At 39.7% G+C, this 22,512-nt stretch overlaps 1 long non-coding RNA gene across 2 annotated transcripts in view; it reads left to right on the top strand.

The window, feature by feature from the left end:
- The first annotated feature begins 916 nt into the window (after positions 1 to 916).
- Positions 917 to 22,512, top strand: part of LOC125689020 (uncharacterized) — a 50,228-nt gene continuing 28,632 nt past the window's right edge. The window contains exon 1 of one of the 2 annotated variants that reach the window (XR_007374997.1): positions 917 to 1,019. This is a non-coding gene — a long non-coding RNA (uncharacterized LOC125689020). The remainder of the gene's footprint in view (positions 1,020 to 22,512) is intronic. The other variant, XR_007374994.1, reaches the window with a different exon arrangement.

The following is a 22,512-nucleotide window of genomic DNA, read 5'->3' as shown; positions in this document are numbered from 1 at the left end:
AATACTCATTGGGCAAAATTGATTTTCTGTAAAGCAGTGTTAACTGGCACTACTAATCTTATCTACTGCATAATTTCTACAGTCGTCTTTCCTCTTGCCTACTCCATGATATTGACTAGGATTATTGCCTCAGTGATGATGTGATATTTATTTTAATTTCCTTTAAAAAGTCTTTGCACTTATTAGGCCTCTCCCCAACCTTTAGAATTTCTCAAATATTCAATATGATTTTGAAAATTGACATAGCTTGATTTGTAGAACTCCTGGAGAAACTCTTTGATATGTGGGTGCAATTTACAGGATTAGATTTTTTAAAAAATGTTTTTATTTTGTTTTGATTTAATTACTCATTTTCCTCTTCAGTTATAGGTCAAATAAAAGGCATCTTAGAAGTCTCTGTTTTAACTAAACCATCTGGCTTTTTTGCAAATTGAAACTTAGCAAGGAACTTTTGAACAATGACTTCCAATAAAAAGATGGAAAAACACTCTAAAACCAACTTAGAAAACAGCTGTAATCAAATAAAGTTGTCTTATTAGAAGACATAAACAGAATATTGAGATAATGCCACAGTGATAATGAATCTCCAGAAGTACTGTACTGCCTGTGCTTGAAATCTGCTCATATTTTCTTAATGAGACTTAAGCACAGTCTTATGAAAGGAATCTCTTCATTAGGTCAGAGGAAGCGCCCAACTTGTTTAATGATTGGTGAGGCTCAAGAGAGGGGGACTCCTTGCCCCAGGGGAGAGTCTCCATTGCGAGAGCTGGGAAAGTGCCAGAGGAAAGGAATGGAGCAAGGGGCTGAACTTTGTTGTAGGAGCTGCGCAATGGACAAGCATGAGAAGAACTTAGGAAATACCCTCATGTCACGGCTGGCTTCCCACCGAGAAGCGCGTGACGTGAACAGCTAGGCTTGCAGGAGAAGGTGAGCACTGAGAAGCCCTCAGGGTGCTCTGTGGCCTGTAGCTCCTGGGATCAGCAGATGGGAACTGCTGTTATTGCCACACAGCCCTGGCGGTAAGTGAACATATCTAGAGATGAAATCATCCAGAAAATGGGCAGAGAGGTAAACTTGCTGACTTGACTCTGGTGAGTAACTTTCCATCCTTAGGGGGAGGCAGGGATGCTTTGTGAAATCTCTTCTCCAGGGCATGGTGGTTTCTTCTGAGCTCTCTCCCTGCTTTCCTGGAGTGGTCATTAGCACTGTCCTGCCTGCAGGAGCAGAGAACCCTATTCAAAACTGCTTTACCCATCTGGCATTGCATTTCAGCAGCCCCACATCTAGAGGCCATATTGGGAGCTAGACTGATAGAATGGTCTGATAATTGAGAATTCTTTGGGCTTCATTGTTTGTGCCTTTCAAGGTTGGGAAAGTTTCTTAGGAAGAATTGTGGCTCTCATAAGCTAATTTCTCCTACACAAGGAATTCTAATTGCAACCTTTCCCCTTTGTTGCTGGCATTCACTTTACCAGTATTGCTCTGTTTCTGTAAGCTGATCAGATGTGTGGCTACATACAGTAAACAAAATCAGTTGGTTAGAAAGTGCCATCCATGTAGAACACCACAGAGCAGGCCACCAACATGGCTTCCTGTCGCCACCCCAGGTGGTGAGGTAGAGACAGCATCCTACGTGGCTCTCGTCTCTATGGCATTTCCTGCACTTTCCCATATGGATCAGGCAATCAGGAAAAGAACTTACAGCCTTGTTTTCCATGGTGGATTTATGTTTTCTTGCTAGTAATAGCACACTGGTAAAATAGAACCTTTGCAGCCTAAGGTAAATTTGCTTTTGTAGTAAAAATAGTTTTACAGAGACATTTGAAATCAGGAAAATGATTCTAATAATCCCTTTTCTCCTCTTGCTCCAGATAATATTTGAACATATTGCTCCACCCATATCTGACAGAGATATGGGATACTAAGCTCCTCCTGACTTTGTCAGGATAGGTGCTGCGAGGAAGCACACCAGGTTTGACAGAATCTGCAGCATGTGGCCAACCCTTGTTAGTCACCACTGTCCACACTGATGCTTACATTCAGGATACAAACCTCATAGCATCAGGTTTCCATGCAGCTCACGAACTGTTGCCTCTCATTTTACTTATTCCCCATCATTGTGATTCTTACAACAGAACAGTTTGCTGTTTGTACCGTTGCTTATATCATTAGCAGAACCTGAAAATAAGCCTGCTTTGATTCTTTTTCTGTTAAGGCAAGCTTGTTCTTGATAAAGTTTCCTGGAACTGTGTAACTCGGTTTGCCTGTAAATGCTTTGGCTCTTGTTGATGTTAACGCTCTAGGACTCAAATCTTGAAATGCTTTTGGTGACATGGAGGCTTGAGTCCCAGCCCACACTGATGGCAGCAGCTTTTGCTTCCTGCTCTATCAAGAACCCTTTTGGTGGAAGAAGTCGAGGGGGTTTCACTGGTTTCACAGGTCAAAAGGTAATCTACCATCTGCAAGAGCTCAGAAGAAATGTTGTTCTGCAGTGTTACAAACCTGTTATACTCTCTTTACATCCCATTTGCTTCCTCAAAAAAGACAATAAGAAGATGTCCAGATTGCGTGAGCTACAGTCCCAAACACCCTTATGAAGACAAACTGATTTGGTTTGTTTTTCAGGAAGACCTGTAGGTCTTTAAGATTAGATTGAAGCTCTGATTTGCAAAATGTCTCAACAGACTTAGTGCAGTTAGAGGCCCTGTGAGCAAACACGAGCCACCCATTGTGCTCTGGGTTAAGATGACAGCAGGTTGCATGGACACATTTTGTAAGGCTGTGGCTTGGTGTGAATTATCTATATCGCAGGAAGACCTAATCTTTCCAACTGTGCCACTGAGGAGAAAAGGAGGGGCAGAAGGGGGCCATTAAAAAATAGGTAGGAATCCCACTAGCAGTGTTTTCTTGCTGTCTGGTATAACTTATCTGAAAGAAAGTGACATTTCTTTTTGTTTTGATGTAAGAGATTCACTTAAACCCTTGGGTATATTGCTCCCAATTTACTAAAACTCCTGCATACGCCTGAAGTAGTCTTTCAAGGATAACTCTTTCAAAGTGGGAAAGATAGCTTAGTTGCCATCAAAGCAGTAAAATCTAGCTTTTCAATTTTCTTGTTAAGGTTTTATTAAGCCATTAAGTGGGCTAGTGCCAGCAGGGCATCCTAGCAAACTCAAAGAACAAAGGCAGTTATTTTGTAACAGCACATTCCAGGACATTTAAATTATTGACTAAGTACATAAATAATTGATAGCTCACAAACGTATCAGTGTAAGAGCCCTGGAAAGCATTGCATACATTTGCTGGGGAGATGGTGGGGTCAGGACTTCTGTAGAGAATAACGAATTGTTTCCCTCTTGCCTTGAATGCCATTATCCTGCTCAGCTGCATGAACAACGCATTTAAAAAAACCATTGATACATGCACCAGGTACAAGGAACATTGTGCCAAGGTGCCTTGTAGTGATAAACATGTGAATCCCTCTTCATTTCTGCCCTGGCTCTGAGATCAAGAAGTGTTGGAACTGGGGAAACCCTTTAAATTTCTCCACGTATGAGCTGGCAAAAAGAAAATACCTGCATGTATTAAGGAAAATTGACTCCTATGTGCTACCATGCCTTCTACTGAGCCTGCACCTCCATGCTAAGGGAAGTGTTGTGATGGCACAGAGACATTGGCTCTAGAGCTTGAGATTGTGCCCCATTAGCAGCTTGTGTGGATCCTGGAAGGAAGGTGTTTGGAGCTGTGGATTGCAAACAACAGCGTGGTTTGCAGGCTGTCACAGCACCAGCAAAAATCCAATAATTCACAACTTAGAAACATGCAGATATTTATGAAGTTGTAGCCATGACTCTGCTTTGCCCGCTTTTTTATTCAGCTGAAACCATCAAGCTTTGAGGCTGATGCTTTGCCTCACCTGGCTCTTGCTACAGACTGGCTGACCGCTTTTCTATGTGCTAGGAAGTGGGGCATGGAAACATGAGAGGTGATGGGTGACCTAGAAGTAGAGATGCTAGAGCGTGGTGAAAGGTGACCTGGGCTCACTGGGCAGAGGGTGACAAGAGCAAGGGAAGGCCATCGGGAAGCCTGATGAAGGACAGCAATGAGGCTAGAAACCCTTAATCAGGTGGAAGTGTGATTTTCCTCACCACATGAAAAAAGAAACAATTTAAATGTTAGGAATGATGTTGGGAAAGTGAAGTGCAAAGTGCTCCCCTGTTTTGTGCATTTTTTTTTCCTCATTCTGCAGTGTGGTGCTGGACTTTATTGAATTTCTTCATAACAATTTCATACCTTCCCTTCAAGCTACTATAGATCACTTTTAATTTTAACCCTAAGCATGTACAGCTTACAATCCAATGCCATTCACTCTGTGTACTTACCCCCATCATATAGTGTTTAATGGGAATATCAATCAAAAGATAGCAGACAGCACCAGGTCTGCTCTTGACAGTCTCTTTTTTCCCATCTGACAGCGGTTTATCAATAAACCACTGTGCTAAAAGTAGTTTTTCAACTCCTAGTGCTCATACCTATGGCTGGTTACAGATGGACTGTGTTTCTAAAGCTTGTTTATGAGAATGTAATGTGAGATGATTGCAAGCTATGTATATAGCTTCCTCTTAGCCCATGAGGCTAGTTAATGTGCTAAAAACAGGACATTACATTTGTCTGCCGTAAGTTATTGAGAAAGCCAAACCATTTTTTCTGTTCATTTAATCTTTTTTTTCTTCTAGAGACATAAGAATTGGTTGTTCTTCAAGTAGTCTTTTCTATAATTCCTATCTCCTCCTCCATAGTGAATGTCTTCTTTAGACCTCTCTCATCTTCCATGTCATATTAAAAATAATTGTTAGCAGCTTGAAGGTTTTGCTGGCATGATGTTACTACATTGAAACACACTCATGCACACCTGCCTGACATAGGGGACATCTCGTATCATGTCTCAGTCAGACTCTTGTGAGAATCTCAACAATGGTCAAATAGTTCCCAGCTCTGGGAAGGTCAGCAATTGCTCAGAGCAAGTAATCCAGTCACAGATGAGAAATAACCTCAGGCAGGTAGATGGGGAGAGAAGAATTAGGCTTCTTAATGACAGTAGTGTTTTTGGTAAGCTGATGATAACATGGGATATAGGAAAGCAATCTAAAAATCTGCTGTTGTGAGAAGGTAAGCCTGGTACTTCCTGCTGACAGCTGTTTGCAGTCCCAAAATGAGAAGTATGATTTTAACCTTACTTTCCAGAGGTTTTTAATTTTGGAGGCTGCTGTTCTTCAGTTTGTTACTTTCTCAGTTCTGGTTGGAGATAATATCCAGAAATATATCTAAGTCAGGCAAAGTGAAGGCACCAATTCAGCTGGGGCAGACATTGCTGTAAGTGTACCAAGGGAAAGTTAATAATTGACTTAACACATTTAAAGAGACCAGGTAATAAGCAAACTTGAAGCTAGCTACTTCTCTTACACCTTTGAAGATCTTTTCTTAACGTGAAGTGCCCTAATACATATATAATACATGTTTTCAGAAAAAAAGATGATAAATGACATCAAATTTGTTTCTGAAATTTAGCTCAGAGTCTAAATTCGTCAGCCTAAGCTTTATTCGCGCCACTGAAGAGAAACAGACCCCTCTAGAAGGTAATTCACAAGACCTACTTCAGTTACATCTCTTCATAGGTCATTTCCTTAAGGACCTTGTTGTTCCCATTTCAGTATAAGCAAAGCATGGGAGGACTTGGTTAGCTTCCAGATGTCCATTTTAGATAAGACAACTGGTCAGCATATCTGAACTTGTTTCAGGACATACTTGAGGTTTCAGGCTGCTTCAGTATTAGCTTTTAAAAAGATGTGGTACCAGCACTTACAGAAAAGCCATAGAATGTTGAGTTAGGGGCCATTCAGCCTTTGAGGATTTGGGAATATTCAAATTCCATTCTTCTGAAAGGTGAATCAATTTTAATGTTACAAAGCTTCAAGCAAATGCAAAAGCATAAGCATTCAAAGACCAGTCATTTGTGCTTTACATTTAGTACAGAAGTGGCTGAACATTTGCTTTCCTAATCTTTTATGCCTACTTTATTGTCACATGTTGTTTGACACTCAGGAAATAGCACATGCTTTTAATCAACAGTTCACATTAAAATTTGATGGTCCATGGTTTAATGGCAAAATTGAGTAATTAAAGCTATGATGTGATAGCTAGAGTCAAGTTCTGGTTCTCCCATAAAGAAAGGAACTTCCAGGACATACCCACCCATGTCCAGAAACATAGAGGTAGAGGAACCACTTCTTTTACTTTCTTGGGATGTGTACAGAGCTCACTAGGAACTACACCTTCAAACAATCATGAGTCATGTAGTGTAGTGCTCTTCTCAGGGTGTAGCCCATGGTGAGGGAGACTGCTGCCTAGCTTGCCAGCCACAATAACTCTTTGGCTGTTAGTCTTATAATTGGAGAGAACAACATGGAAAATACAATTAGCACTAAATATTGAAGCTGCTTCTGGTGCAAGCTGAGGAGGAAAGCTCAGCTCTGACCAGCTCTGCAGCAGACTGATAGGTATCTTGTGTCTCTGAGAAGTTAATAGGAGGATTTTGATTACAACTGAGAAGAAAACCCATACTGAAACAGCATAGTATAAGATAGATTTCCTATTGTGTCCCAGAGTCCTCTTCTTCCTATCTCACCTCACAGGTCACCTAATACATCATGGGTAAGGATAGCTCAAACTTCAGCTTTGCTGCCATGTCTGATACAAAGCATGTTACAAAACTCATGCCTAGGTTGTCTATTTTATACCATCTTCTTTTATTCTGGCAACTTACAAAATAAAATAAAAAATGGTTCTGGTACCTGAGAAGAAGATCGCCCTTCTGGAAATGTTTGCAGCCCATATACTCATGCCATACAGTATTCTAGAGTTTGTCTATTGGCATGTAGCAGTTAGAAAAGAGAATCCCCTGGGAAGGAAAAGGATCACACCATTTTCTATTTGTCCACTCTGCCTTTTATAATTCTGTCATCTCATCAATTTGGAAGTGAAAGGTTGAGCAAATGTACTTGCAGCAAAGTCATTTGAAGGAGTCAGGATGAAAAATGATGTATGTATTGCTCCCTGAGGACAGCAAGTCATAGAGCCATGATTCAAGGCTGGATCTTAGGAAGAGCAAGTAGAAGCAACGCTACATCAGAGATGAACTGAAGGATGCCAGGCATACATCTGGAGCTGTTTTTCCACCAGCATATAGAACAGATTGCTTAGAGCTTTTTCTTGGTGAAATGGAATCATATTACTTTGTAGGAAAGCTCGCTCTAGTTTCAATCTCTGTAGAATTCAATACGCATTTCAATTGCTTGAGAAAAATGGCTTTTAAAGGCAGTGTAGATAAGACATGCATTTGGTTTGTAGCACAGTGGTTGTGGCATCCTGCAGATTCTTTCCCTCTTCCATTGGAGATTTCTCCAGGACAATTCCTGAAGGAGTTCACTCTTTTCTCTTAGTTCACAAAATGGTTTGGATTTGTGTAGGAATGACAGGGAACAAGAGTTAAGGAAAAAAACCCTAAAAACCTCAGTATAGGGCACTGGTGTTCATAAAGTGTTTGCTTCCAGTTATACCTTCCTACCGTAGACTGAACTAAGTTTCTGGATTTTTTTCAAAGATAGAACGTAATTGTGCTCACAGTATTATGGCAGCCAAAAGGAAACCTGCAATCTATATCCCTTTTGTTCTTCCGTGTAGAATGGTTATGAACAGAGAGGCAGACATTTCCCTCTGCAGCCAAACCTCATCCTATTATACCTGCATTGTGAATTAGGAAAACTTCCTTGAAGTCTTCTATAAGATGTTGTTCTTGGACCAGGGATACATTAAGGGAATTTGTCCCTTACATGGTACTTCTCACCTGTCTTATAAAAACTGTATTCTTCTGTGTTACAGCAGAACTTTACCAAGCAGTAATAGCAATGTGGGTCCCTTAGTTCCCATTTTTTTCTTTGTGAACTGTAGCTTTGCTCTCTGCTTTTTTTGCTATTTCAGCTGGTTAATGCATAGGGAAGTAAGGATCACACCTCTGATCTTTATGGCCTTTCTCTGCAAGACTCAGCCCAGCTCAGGGTTCATCGTATCCCTCAGAGAAGAAAGTTTAACATGCACTGGCAATACTCCACAGTCTGTCTTCAATGTCTGTATTTCACGTCACAGGGACAGAAGCGAGACCAGGTGGTGTGATAAAGTAATTATGCACCGAAACTTAAAGTGCATTTCACCTCATCACTCTAGCAGCAGAGATGAAAATAAACCGTGATAATCCCAGCACTCACCTGAATAAAAAGATTGTCCTGGTTGTAATAGCATTCATTTGTTCCTTCATATTGCTCCTTGTGCAGAAAGTTCACCCAAGAAAGAAAAAACTGATTTAGAATATAAAAACAAAGGCATTCACCTAGCAACTAAGTGGATGTGTTCCAGTACTTGCTGAACCCCCTGGGGAGCGTTTCTTATTGATTTGTCATGGAATCTATCGAAAGACCTGTTTCAGCTGCTGCCTGTGAGACCAGAATTGGTGAACCGTATTGTGCTCTGTTCCTGGAAACTTTTCTGCCTCTGAGATCAAAAGGAAAATTAAAGTGTTTTATTCTTTTCCTCTCCCTTTCATATACTGGTGTCTCTTAGCTCAAACAATTTAGATGCTTCTCAAGTGATGTTGGCAAAGGCTCCAGAGTGGGGCAAGTTTACTTGTGTGTGCAGGTTTGATACCAGGCGGTGTTCCAAAAAATAACCACTATAACTATGGACTGAGATAAGGTCTACATAGTCTGGCTTAAGTTAATCATAAACTGTGTTCTGCTGGGTTGATTTCTGCCTTTCACAAATTCATCCTTAAAAAAGCCGAATAGAAAATGCTGTTATAGCTCAAACCAAAGTTTCAACAGGAGAGGATAGAAGGTTCCTGAGCAGAAAGAATGGCTGCACTGCTGACCACCTCTGTGTGTGCAGGACTGTGGCCAGGCTTTGCCTAATGATCTCAAGAGGCTCTCTCGTAATAGCTTGATAGCATCAGCTTTTGCTCTGAGGCCATTTAGACAGTAAGTAAGCAGATTCCAGGAAAGCCAGCCTCTCCCCTTTCCTCTCCCCATGATAGTAGTTGGACAGCTATTCAACCAAGAATGGGAAAGAGCACAGAGAGAACTGCTGGAAGGATACTGAATGATCTAATTGAGAGTGAGTGAGCAGTAAAGCTAATGAAACAAAAATGATGGGAACAGACATGTCTGAAAATACTTGAAATTTATGGTGTTATCACATTTTTTATACTCTCAAGCATCACAATTTACATTCAAGCAGTCTGGTAGGTTTAAATTTTAGATGAATGTGGCTTAGAATCATGAATAAGGCCATTAAGTGTTGTCTTAATAACCTTTGATTGCGTAGAACAACTTCTATAATTGCAGAGAAAAGAACTTTAAGCATTTGCATTTGAGTAATTGATGGGCAATTTACAATGTTTGTTTTCTATTTTCCAGGGAGAAATGAAAAGGCTTTAATTCTATTGTTGACATTTGTGTTTCTGTAATGGGATTTTCAGAATCCAGTCCTATTGATTTGAAGAGGTGTGCAGAACTTATAGAGCCAGTTTTAACTTTGGAAGAGGGAGTTCACAGAAATTCATAGGATGAGAAGTGTGGGTCTAGTTTAGGCTAATTTGTCTGTGCACACTTTCTGCTTCTCTGTAGGGTTGCTACCCCCACTGACCTTACTAGAATTGCATGTTGCACTTTAGTCTAAGGCTACAACAGCACCTTTAAACCCGATATACAAGATATTCTCAGGGATTAGAAATCAGAAATAGGTGTCAGAAAGAGTTCTTTAGAAAAAAGTGCTGCAGTATTTGTCCTTTACGAGGAAAAATACTCACACGTGAGTGATTACAGAATCAGAGCAAGAACTTACACAAAATAGGAAGTCCAGATTGATTGGCATTATTTTGGTATTGCAAAGTGGGACTCAAATGTTGCAACAAGGATTAAAAGACTGCAGTCAGAAATTCCATTGACCTGAATTATGCAGAAGTTTGACTTAATCTTCATGTTGGTCTCTGACATCTGTAAAAATATCTTGATGGATTTCACTTTCCACCCCATGTTCCTTTAGGTCAAAGCTAAGTTGTATTCTACTGGAGCTATCCAGTCTTTGTTTTTGGATAAATATTTTGAGTGTTCTTAGTCCGGCAGTTTCCACTAGCACTAAGTGGTTTGTAATGTTTTAATTGACTTAGGCCAACAAATGAGTAAAGCAGAAAAGGAACTAGATGCATGTGGCAGCACAAGACAAAGGTACTAGTGCTCACATTCCCTTAATGCAGATGGATTTCTTAGAAAAAAATACTTGAGTTGAACAGAACCTTGCAGAAGAGTCCAATGTGGAACTGGCAGGTGAAGAACGTCTAATGAAAAGTATCTGTGCTGGTAGAAATTATATTTGGTAAGGCACAAAGCAAAACCTTCATGTTTCTCTGAAATGTCCAAGAGTCAGAGGCTCAGAGGCTTGGGAGCGTGCTTTTCTCAACAACTCATCGTGTTTTCTAACAGGACTCAGAAATTATTTTATTGATGCCTGATCTCTTGATTATAACCTTGGGAATGGGTCTAATGGGAATGGGTTTGGGAAGTATGGAAGGTTATTACTTGACACTGATTTGTGAAGGTGTTGTAGAGGAGACCTGGGAATCTACAGATAAATACATCTGTTGTGTCTGTACCAAACAAATCTCTGGGAAATTCACTATGGAAAAGTTAGTGTATGCTTGAGTTAATATAATATAGAGAGGAACAGCAAACACTGCAAAGGCTTATTCACTACAAATTTATCACTTTTTTTCTTTTCCTGAAGACTTCAGAAGGGGCATTGACAGGAGATCCAACTGACAAAACCTGCTGTGGCTATCAGAGGGCATGCAAAAAGAGTCCTAGAGAAACCAGGCTGCTGCAGATATTCATCCTCTAGTTCCCTCTGGAGTTTAGATCTGATGAAAAACAAACATGGGGCATCCAGATCATGTGATTTCTAATTATAACATGCGGGGACTGCAGTCACCACAGCAAGCATTATGCTGTTCAAAAGATAATTTCTCCATTATAGTCACGACATTCTATTTAGCAGGTACAGCACGGTATGTCTATAGCACTGAAGATTTAATATATTCACATTTGTAAGTTAAATATCCATCAGCTTTCACAGACTGAGCCTGAGAAATCTCAGCACAACTGTTTTTTTTTTTTTCTTTATTTTTTTTTCCTGATAAGAGTATATAGCATGTAAATCCAGGTGATAAATAGCTTCTGAAAAAAGTGTACAAGAAGGTAAGATATGAAGTCAAATAAGAAAACAGATTTAAGATAGCTTTTGTTTTACCACTCACAAATCTTTGATGAATTGCTTTTTTATATCTTCAGGTGTGGAAAAACAAAACATTCTGCAGTCTTTTAAAAAGATAACCTCAGATTTATGTTCTACACTGAAACAATTTTGACCTACAGCAATCAATACTTGGTTGGACTTATCATTTATGTGCCAGCATGTGATGTGTCTGAGTGCTTCTGTTCGAGCAGCCTGCTACAGTCAAAGTAATTTTTTGAAGGATCAGTCCTAAATATGAATATGATGTTGCCTGAATACAACAGCATGAAGCTCAGCCTGCAGTCATTTTAGCTTGTTCTTGCCAGTGATTCACTATGCACACAAACTGTGTCAGTATGAACTCTCTACACCCAATTCTTCACATGGTTTAGTACCTAAAGCAGCTCATTTAACACTACCTTGGGCATAACTGTTTCTTGGATGGTTTTAACATGGGTGTAAACTCAACTGAAAAAAAAAAAAACAACTGGAAATTGAAGACACAATCTGGGGAAAATCATGATCTTTCTCTGCTGGCATCTCCATATACTGCCTAAGTCTTATCTGTCAATGTCTGCACAACTTCCAGCAACCCAGGAAGGTGGCAGAAAACAACAGAGAATGTGGTTTTGAAGATTAATGCAGAGCTGTTGTCTCTGCAAATACTACTCTTAGAAGTAGAATAGAATTTGTGGTGGAACATCATCTTGTGTTGCAGATTCCATTTGTGACATAATTTTGTCTATTTTCCTGTTCCTCCCTACTGTTTTATATGTGATTGATTATTCCTGAAACTCCCTCCTGAGGTGCTTCCTAAGAGCCTAGGTAGATTTCTCGTTATTTCATAAAGGCATACAAGGGGAGGGTTAGTCGGTAGATTGGGATTGCTTTTTTTGTTTCATTTTTATTTAAAAAAAGAAGCTGTGGCACAAAGGTTGAAAAACTTGCACACAGTGGAAAATAGGAATGGATCCAAGTTTGCTAATTTCCCTCTATCTTGCATCTTATCTGCTGACTTGCATTCTCTCTTATTTAATAAACAGCATAGCTAATACCAAAGAGTGCTGTGCTCATCACAGCCATCAGCCACTCCACTCAAAGTTCTTACCTACCTGCCACCTTCTAGAGGTCAGTTCTTGTCTTTGCCACACAAATGTTGACATGCTCCCTTTGGTATTTATTCATTTGATATTTATTTGAATATTTTTATATATTGAATATTTACATATTCATGGCTTTGACAATTTATTCCAGTCACTTTCTGGATACCTGTTCAGGTAGCATGAAGGAATCTTCATTGTCAGTGCTGGTCCAGCAAAGGCATTAGGTGGGGATGGGGGAGGAGGTACTGCGAGACAGTGACTGTCTCTGTTCCCTAATTATATGGAAACAACTAAGGTATTTTATTCTCCATGTTGGAAAATTTTTATTAACCCATGTCTTTAGGCTAACAGTGAAAGTTCTTTCTGGGAGTGCAGTTAGTCAGGAGGATAACTTGGTCTGCAGCCTACATGACTGTGAAAATCTCTTCTGCCACCTCCTATCCCCTTATCCTCTTGTCAATATTAATAATAAATAAGTCACAAATAGAGCACAGAAATAATTTTGTATCATTTGACTCCCCCCTGATCAAAGCAGTGCTATTCTATATGTCTCTCTGTGCTCTTTTATCAGTGCAAAAGGCTTTCATCAATAAAATATACTCAAGCTAACGCTAAAAGTCAATAATAGGTAATATGTTTAAAAAAATATTAGTAACATTAATGGAATCAAATTGCTTCAACCACTTACTGTCAATTCCTACATTCTAAATCACATCTCAAGAACGCACGCTGCTCATTTTTTAGTTCAGCATTAGCAGATGTCACGGGAATAAATGTCTTGACAGGCAATTGTCACAGCTTTTTTCCCCCTGCCTTTATATAGTAATTCAATATAGAATTGTCAGTTTTCCCACACACTCTGTGTTTAGAGTGCATCATGTATTAAATTGCCTCACATAGTTGGTGCAAACTAGTTGGCATCGCTCTGATAACTGCTGAGGAAGTCAAACATAATATGAGTGCATGTTAAAATTATCTATAAGCAGTTCTGTTCTGTCTTCAAGAGTGAATGCTCAGCTGTATTTCACTTCCAGTGAATTTTTCTTTAAATCTTGCACTTAAATGGGAATGCAGTAGTATGTGAAAGAAAAAGGGACTAATATATGTTAAAATTTCCACAAATTTAAATAATTCCATTTTTATATCAAGTAAAATACTGGAGTTTCAGTTTTTTATACTTCAAGTGAGACAATGGAGCACAGAGCTAATTAAATTGGAAGCAATAGAATTCTAGGGAATTTTAAAGTGGAATCCAAAGCTTAAAGGCTATATTTTCTTAAAAGTGAATGTGATTTTCAACTTTTAATGGCATTTGCTACTTTGCTTCTCAGCACTACTTTCTCTGTATCAACAATCAAAAAACTTTTGTAAGAAAGAAACTGCTTCTGCAATCAGATCTCTACTTTCTGGTCACAAATTGCTCCTGGGTCCATGAATTGTACTAATAAAAATTGATAAGGCTGCCTTGAATTTGAAAATACCACTACTTACTAAATTGTTTCTGCATAAAAATGAGTCTTGTAACAGACCTGGTTGAATGGTTAAGTGATAAAGCTTATAGTAGAGCTGGGAAAATATTTTCACATGAAAGGAAGTTTATAACATCTCAGCACGTGCCAAAGAGAAAGTGAATAAGGAACCTGAAGCATGGCAGATGTGATCCACAGCAACATGAAGGGGACAAGACGTTGTGCTCATGCAAACCTCCCTCACTAGATACACTGCAGGATAACTGATTAGAAAAACTACCCAATAATGACATCCTCCAGTGTGACTGCCACAATATATCTGAAAAAAAGGTGATAGATGGCTGTTCCTCTGATTACCATCCAGGAAGGGTAAAAAATGCTATGCTGATGGATGTGATTCTCTCTGCAGAGGTGAAGCAGTCAAAAGTCTGGAGAAATATTGTCTAAACAACCCACTGAACAAACTGCAGATTTAAAGACAAGGGAAACATTTTAGAACAGAATGGGTCTGGCAACTTAAAATAAAGCATATTCAATAGTTTTCTCCAGAATATCCAAACTGAGATGGAGTGCATTCACTGAAGACGTTACCAAGCCTATTTGCAAGTTGTTTGTATGAGGTTTTAGAATCTCTTCAGATGGCAGTGTTAACTTGGAAATTTCTTTGACATGCAATGAGACGAAACGATTCTGTTGAACTCCAGGAAAATCTGTAGTCAGGTCTTACCTTGAAAATTAAGCATTATAAATAAGCATTTGCAAACCTCTGCCTTGGAGAAAGAAATAACCTGCTACCTTGTGCCTTGATCTAAATAAAATGGTATATTAACATGAATAGATCTGATTATGGCAATTCCATTTCAATCATATATAGAATAAAATAGGCAAGTGGTTTGCTAACTGGTCTTGGGCACATGTGGAGAAATAACTTTACATAGTTAGTGTGACACCTTAGTGTACTTAGTCCTAAATCTGATGATACCTCATGGTCTGCATAATACAGAAGCTGATCGGGAGGATGCTCCACAGCAACTCTGCCTGAGGATTACCTCCTATACAGTGCTCAGGCTATGTTTGTAGGGTGAAATCAGGATTTTCCTTTGCAGCCCAGACCTTTGTCAGTCATTTATATTCACGTTTTTTTCCTCTGTTTGCTTCCACTTCACTGACCACGGAGAACGTGTCTCAGCCTCTCCCCTCAGCCAACAGCTGTAGGAGTGCTTGATATCCTTAAGCATAATACAAACTCTAGGATGGAAATACACATTTCCTCTCCTTTTTAGTTCTGTTAATTTGCTTTACAAATTGTGCACCCTTATTTGTTTGCTTGTTTGAATTCCGTAGACAAGTAATTTCATTTGCTTTTATTTTCACCTTGTTTCCCTTGGTGTGATTTTAACCTGAACTCTTATAATCCTTATGGTAATCTTAGAAAAAGAAGGCTCTGGATGTTTTTCAGTTTGATAAGTTCTGCACTACATTGCACCAACTGTCTGATGTCAAAGAGGCTATGTCTCTATCCATCTATAAAGGATAGCTTGAGAAGTGTTTATAAAGGGCTTGGGAAGAAGAAGTATAAAGGGCTTGAAAAGAAGTATCTCTTAACATTCTCAGGAAGGAAATATTTCTTGCATATAGAAAACAAGAAGCACTCCTCATTTCCAAAGGCACTTTAAAATTCTCATATATAGATTGATTTCTCTTCTGAAGGGAACATCACGTATGTTTTGAATATGGTACAAGAGTGCCTCAGTAAGTATTGGCTGTCATTTAAAACTGCATAGACAGTTCCATTCTTTTAAACTGGAGAAAGAGATGAGAAGGCTGTGAAAGGCAGAAATGGGTGGCAGAAATGAGATCAAATATAGCCTTAGGCTAGCTAATTGGGCATAGCTGATAGTATAACTGAGGCAGCATGGCATTAAATTAAGAGCATTTGTTCCCAGTCTAAGGAGGGTTTGCAGCCTGTGCTGTGCTCTGTACTACTCCAGGTACTTCACATGTAGCACCTGAACCAGCCAGTCTAGGTACATTTAGTAAAGCTGCAGTGTAGAGACCCATGCAGATTTAGCACTCAGTTAATGGGTAGTGCTTTGAAATATTCATACGGAGCTAATTCTGCTTCCTGGAAAATAAATGGATTGTAGTTCTCAGATCCAATGATGGGCAATCACTCACCGCCACCGCTGCCTTTCAATATCCAGCAAGATTATATATCTTGGAGCACTGTGTGTGACCATTTTAATGTTATATTTGACATATTTGGATTTTTAATTGATAGTTAAGTAGGGAAAAAAGCTACGGTAGTGCACTGAAGACTAATGAAAATACAGTTGGTTAATGTAATTGTCATTGATTGAGAAACTAAGTGTATTTGGCTAAATGAATTGAAATATCACTAGATGACATAAATATATTACTGTGCATCAGCCTCCTGATTGGTCCAGATGAATGTGCACCATATGCGTACTTAGAAACAATTTGTTCTTATAGTTGCATGTTCCTTAATCAGACACGGTGGAAGAAGAGGTTAGTGCTCTCCCCATACATGAATTGAAACTCACCATTTAATCAACCATAGCTGGGAAAAGATGAGCATTAGAAAAATGTAGCTCCATTTCTTAGTACCAGCTGAGAATGCAGATGGCTCTTTTCAACTTAGTAATTAAGTAAAATATGTGAGAGGTATTCACCTCTCACCAGCAGGTCAATAAACTCTAGTAAGTTGTAGATGAGCATTTTTATGATTCCTGGAAGCTAGGAAGCATTTCCCAGGGGCAACTTTATGAAATGTAGCCAGTCCAGGTCATGGTGATTTTCTGATTTCCTTCCTTGAGTTCTTGTAAGGTGAGTGAAAAGAGAACCCAGATTGGATGTTTGCATGCTATAAATGGTCAGTGCTCTGCTAATTCTCAGCCTTGCTTAGTTGGCCTTTGGTACTTGATCAACTGATTTTGTCATTGGAGTGGATTCTCCTGTATCATAAATGAATTTAATTCTGAAATGGAGATAACAAAAAAATGTTCCTTGGAATTGATAAAAGAAATCTTATATTATTTGATGTCTTTGAAAGTTCTGTTCATGAAACTATAGATCATGATACGATAAAAGCAGTATGTATGGAAATTTACTGATTGCTGTCCTGATCTTGCAGGTCAGTAAGCAAATTTAAAATATCTATCTACAAAATGTAGATGTTTACACCTGAGCTTCTCACCTTCAGCTGTCTTTATAGCTGACAGAGATATAATTGAAGATGAATAAGATTCATGGTGAATAAGACTCAAGCCTTCTAAGAGTATGTTTCTATATTTAACTCAGAGGAATTGCTCTTTCAAAGTATCCATTTCCCTCCATTAGATAAAAAGGAATCCCAGCGTGTCTAGACATCTGCAATGTAATTATCTACATCAGAACTAAAGAGAATTGTCGCCCTTTGTCAGTGATTTCACACCACCTAAATGTTAATGATACTAAAGCAACCTGTGGTACTGTCCATTTTGCACTGCAAAATCAAGAGAAGCAAAACCAGTTTATGAAATCCTGCAAGCCTCCTTTTCCCTCTAACACCAAGGCAATGTTAGCCATATGTAAAAGCAAGACTCCTCTAATCAGGGAGCTGTCTTGAGTTTCGTTTGCCTAGACATGACTGCTGCTTCCATACCACCTCCCTGAGAAACTTATTTTTCAGAAACTCTCATATAGAGCATGCATTTTGTGAGGGATCTCTGGCTATGTTAACGCTAGGATAGGATCTGAGATTTTAAAATATGAAGTACTACATGCTCAGCTTTACTGCTTACCAAGCAAAAATCACTGGCCTACAGCTGGAGGTGATGCTGAGACAGAATCACAGATTTATTTCTTAGTTCTAGTGCAGGTGAGAATCTGCTGCTCCCATAGGCTGGATCATAGTATCCTCATAACCCAAAAATGCCATCAGTCTATGATTCTGAGTGGACCTACAGCAATACATTTAGGTTGCTTCTAGGAGTCAACAAATATCAAAATACTCTTTCAAAAACTGAAGCAATCATTGAGCTTTATTTAGTATCAGGATTGGAAATGAGAGCAGCATTCAGATTTGGCAGATGAATGCTGAAGAGTTAATTTTATGAGGTGGTCTTGCCAAACACTCATGTTTAGACATGAGGAATGGTGCCTGAAGAGACAACAGTGTGGGGTAGGGTTCACTTGGGGTGTGGTTAAGGCTACTCTTTGGCCTTGTTTACTGTTCAAAAAGATGCCGGATATTTCTGGATGGCCAAACTGGCTTTTGGAGGGAGGCTGGGATAGGGCTCAGCAATTTCAGGGTTTAGATTTAAGTTTGTGGTCTATATTTGTCATCTCTTTAAGATGATGGACTGACAGGTTGAATAGCTTGTCTTTTAGCTGCAGCAGGGATAGCCTAGGTTATGGGCTGGTTTCATAACAAAGGACTATTTTGTGTCTTTCTATGGCCTGTGGCTAAGGTGAGGATTTATGGTTTGCAGGGCTGGACAGAAAAGTAGATGTCTATGTGGCAGTTTAGGGCTGATATCCAGAGGGGAAAAACTCATTCCTTCTTCTAGTTGTGATAGTGCCTTAGGGCTCTTAACTATGTGCATCATGTTAGTGTAACAGACAGCAGGGCAAGGAGAGCAGTGTTTAAAGGTGCAATACAGAAGGCACAGGGACTAAGATATCGGCTTGTGCCAAGAGGCAAGAACATTCTGTGCTTCTCCACAGCCTGAAAAAAAGGTTCAAGGATAGAATCAACTTTAATGTTCTGAACAGCAGAGCCTGAAATACTGGTTTTACTATTTGGATACTTAAGGGTGTTATGGTTTGGGAATCAGGCAAGTATAAATCTTGCAGATGCATAATCCAGTCTAGAACTGTACTGACTGGGGTTTGGAGGTTTGAGTACCAGCCTCTGATGAGCCTGACTCCATGCAGACTCCATCTAGTATGAAGAGCAGTGCAAGAAGTGGAGTTCATATTACTTCAGCCTCCTCCAGAAGACTGTACACACAGTCATGAATTAAGCACATGCTCACACATATGTACTTTATTTTCTGTTTTTGTTTAGGGGTTAATAACCTTCCTTGTTCTAGAGCTTATAGAGTTATTAACAGCAGAATCTGAAGAGAGAGATTTGTTCCTATGGCCTTCAAGTCTTGATCTCGTACAATGAAGACCATTTCTAAAAGGGAAGAATATCTAACAAGCTTTTTTTCCAGCATGTCCTTTCTCTGTTAAGACTAATCCCTAATTCCACAGCTGGGTATAAAGTTATATTATGTAGGACCACATATATGTAGTAGATAGGACTAGCCTAGGCCAAAGTCTTGGCAATGTGTCTTCTAAAACACTCTTATCTAGAATGAACAGCAGATCAATTGTTTCCCCATCCCTGTTGTCCAGCAGTTACATGCCACCCACAACCCCAACGCCAGTCATACCAAGAAACATCTCCCAGCAACAGATGTATTCATAAGGAGTTTGCTTCCTTTTGGCACCAGTTCTCACCCTAAACTGTTAGACTTGACAAGATCCAAATATAAACTGAATCATTCAGTCTCTACAGCCCAATGCTAACCGTAACCATAACCACAACCCTAGCCACAGACTTAAATAACAAACAACTCATCCAAACAAGAAGAAAGAGCATGCTTTCCCATTGGTAGCAGTCCAGTCCACAGGCATTTCAGGATCTATAAATCAAACTATCCAAGTGAATCTTAATTATGTAGGCCAGGGCTGCCTCTTCACTTTAGCTCTCTCTTCAACTTAGATTAACAAAGAAACTATTCTGTCACATGGCTCTACATTTCATCCTGAGTCACTGAAACTTGCATCGTGAAATCAGATCTTCAACACCTTTTCTACAGCCCTTTTTCCTTCTTCAGCTTTAATCTTAGGTGTAAAATATATCCAAGAAACATAAAAATCAGTCTAGCTACAAAGAGGGGCTTGCCAGGGTTAGACTTGAACCAGCTTTTTTTCTGCATGGATGTCTACCCCACCTCTGGGGCGTATACCCCACCTGGCATAACAGATTCACAACAAAGACATTACTGCTCTCAGTAACTGTAAACTTATGCACTACCCTAACTTTTCTTCACTAAGATTCCAGAAGTCTTAAACCAAATAAAAAACAAACAGAACTCAGTGGATATCCTATGAATTTGATCTTTCCAGTCCAAAGCCTCACATTTAAGCCCATCCTGAAGCTAGTTTTACCTGAGACTGGCGTAATCCCTACCACAGCAAGAGTAATTTAATTTCAGCATTGAACATTACTCTAGTTTAGGGGGTCTTGCATTTTACTTAGACCTTAGCTGCTACCTCTTTGCAACCCTATTGTCAGTGCTAGCCATGAAACTAAATATAGCTCAGAAATACCTGCACAAGAAAAAAAGACATCTATTTGTTCCTTCTCCTGACCACATTTACTTTCCATATCAGTGGACCGTAGAGATAGAAAATAGCTTTGCCTCCCCTGCTGCAAAAGTTCATGCCTTATCTCTATTCTGGCTCATTTTGTTCCTGCCGTACAAGTGACAGTAAGGTTGCTGCCCTACCTACCTTTGAGTTTGGTCTTTGGCCAATGACACTGTGTGGGAGAGTGGTGTGTTTAACCATGGAAACATTGCATCTGCCCCAGAAAAACAGCCCTGATGAATGGCTCAAGACCTTCTTAACATTCTTTTATTTCAGGAAAAAGGCATAGGGAGTGAAGTCCTGTGAATCTTTGTGGCCATGGCTGCTTTTCTGCTGACCAGCTGGAGAACCAAGGCCCAGGAAGTTGTCCTAGAGACAGTATATGATCATCAAGAGATGTAAAATTTCTGCAAAGGCCACAGACAAGATTTATTCCTAGTGTAACAATTGCATCTTTACTGCCTAAAATCTTGACACTTGTGTCTATGCCGCGGAATAGCTATTTCCCTGTGAAATGTCATGGTCACTGACTCCTACAGTGAGTGTCTGTTGAACTAGAAAGGGTAGGCAAATCCACTCTTAACAAAGGTGTGGGAAATGTCTCTTAAGCTATTCTCCAAACTCTCTACTTCTGGTTAGTGAGACTGGGAAATGAAAACATTTGCTTTCTTTGAGTTCTTGGGTAGTATTGGTGTTTTTCAAGTGATCTACTTCCAGCCAGTTCCTGGCCTGGTGTAGGCAGAGCAGCCTCTGTGGCTCACTAGTTGGGGCAGTAGGTAAGGGAAGAGTTGCCAACTATTGGAACCAGCAAGCAAACTCCTGTTGTGGAGGAGGAGTAGCTCCTGTGATCTACCATCACATGCCAAAGTGGAAATACAGTGACTCGCAGTCACCTGTCCACTAAGGTGTTACTTCTTTGTCAAGAGTTAGGAGATGTATAGATTAACTTAGAGCAAATTAGCAAAACTGTCATTAAATTAGAGTCGATCAAACTTTAAACATCATAGAATCATAGAATCACTCAAGTTGGAAAAGACCCTCCAGATCATCAAGTCCAACCATGACCTAACCATACTACCCTAACAACCCTCTGCTAAATCACATCCCTGAGCATCACATCCAAACGGTTTTTAAACACATCCAGGGATGGTGACTCAATCACCTCCCTGGGGAGCCTATTCCAGTGCTTAACAACCCTTCCTGTAAAGAAGTGTTTCCTAGTCATCATAGAGCGTCCTGGGATCCTGTGTGGTTTCCCAGGTCCTGGCAATACTCCTTGATGTTCTGATGTTCTGATCTTCTCTCTTTAGTTTTCTCCCTTCAGCTTTCCCAGTCAATCACTCTTTACATACTTCTGTGTATGATACAGAACTATTCTTTTTTTACATCTAGTCACAGGTTTAATCACATCTGCTGCCTACATTTGATGCTTTACTTGTTGCAGTCTCTAAACTGCCTCCATCAATTTAAGTTCTTACTGTGCTAGGTTAAACACAAGCAAAACTTTTTCTGTGACAAGGTCAGCTTTTTCTCAGATCCTTACATTGAAGCTTATCTAGTCGAGTTGTTTTGGGACCGATAATACTGTCTGAATAACAGTGCCTCCCATTGCAGCTTGTGATGTACTGCAAAATCTTTAGGAATCTCTAGGTACAAACTGCCTGAAGGACCTTGTTTCTTTGGCCAGACAAAGCCAAAAGAAAGTAATAGACCCATGTCTCCATGAAGGGCAGGAGGACACTTGGTGCATGTCAGGGGATCTTTCAGCTTTGTTTTGTCTGAAAGGAATCTATTCACATGGACTAAAGCTGTGTGTAGTACAGCCCAGCGCATAGCAAATGGGCTATGATTATAGGAGTAGCTTAGTAGTAGATTAGAGGAGTAATTTTCAACGCATGGTAGGGCTTTGTAAAAACAGGCTCACAAAATGGCATCCTTAAATTATTCCAGTACCCTCCATCTGGGCCAACACAAATGTAAGTCATTCTCCATTCTGATAATGCTGCTTCTTCAGGTCAGCAGGCAATACACCCAGCTCCTCCACTTTCCACATTTGAACCTTCCCTGGCTTATTCCCTGGAATAAGGTTCATCAGCAGTCTTCTCTCTGTTGAATAA

The sequence above is a fragment of the Lagopus muta genome, chromosome 2, assembly GCF_023343835.1.
Source record: "Lagopus muta isolate bLagMut1 chromosome 2, bLagMut1 primary, whole genome shotgun sequence".
Lineage (NCBI taxonomy): Eukaryota > Metazoa > Chordata > Aves > Galliformes > Phasianidae > Lagopus > Lagopus muta.
The sequence above is the reverse complement of the archived record's forward strand: the minus strand, read 5'-3'. Positions and strand labels throughout refer to the sequence as shown.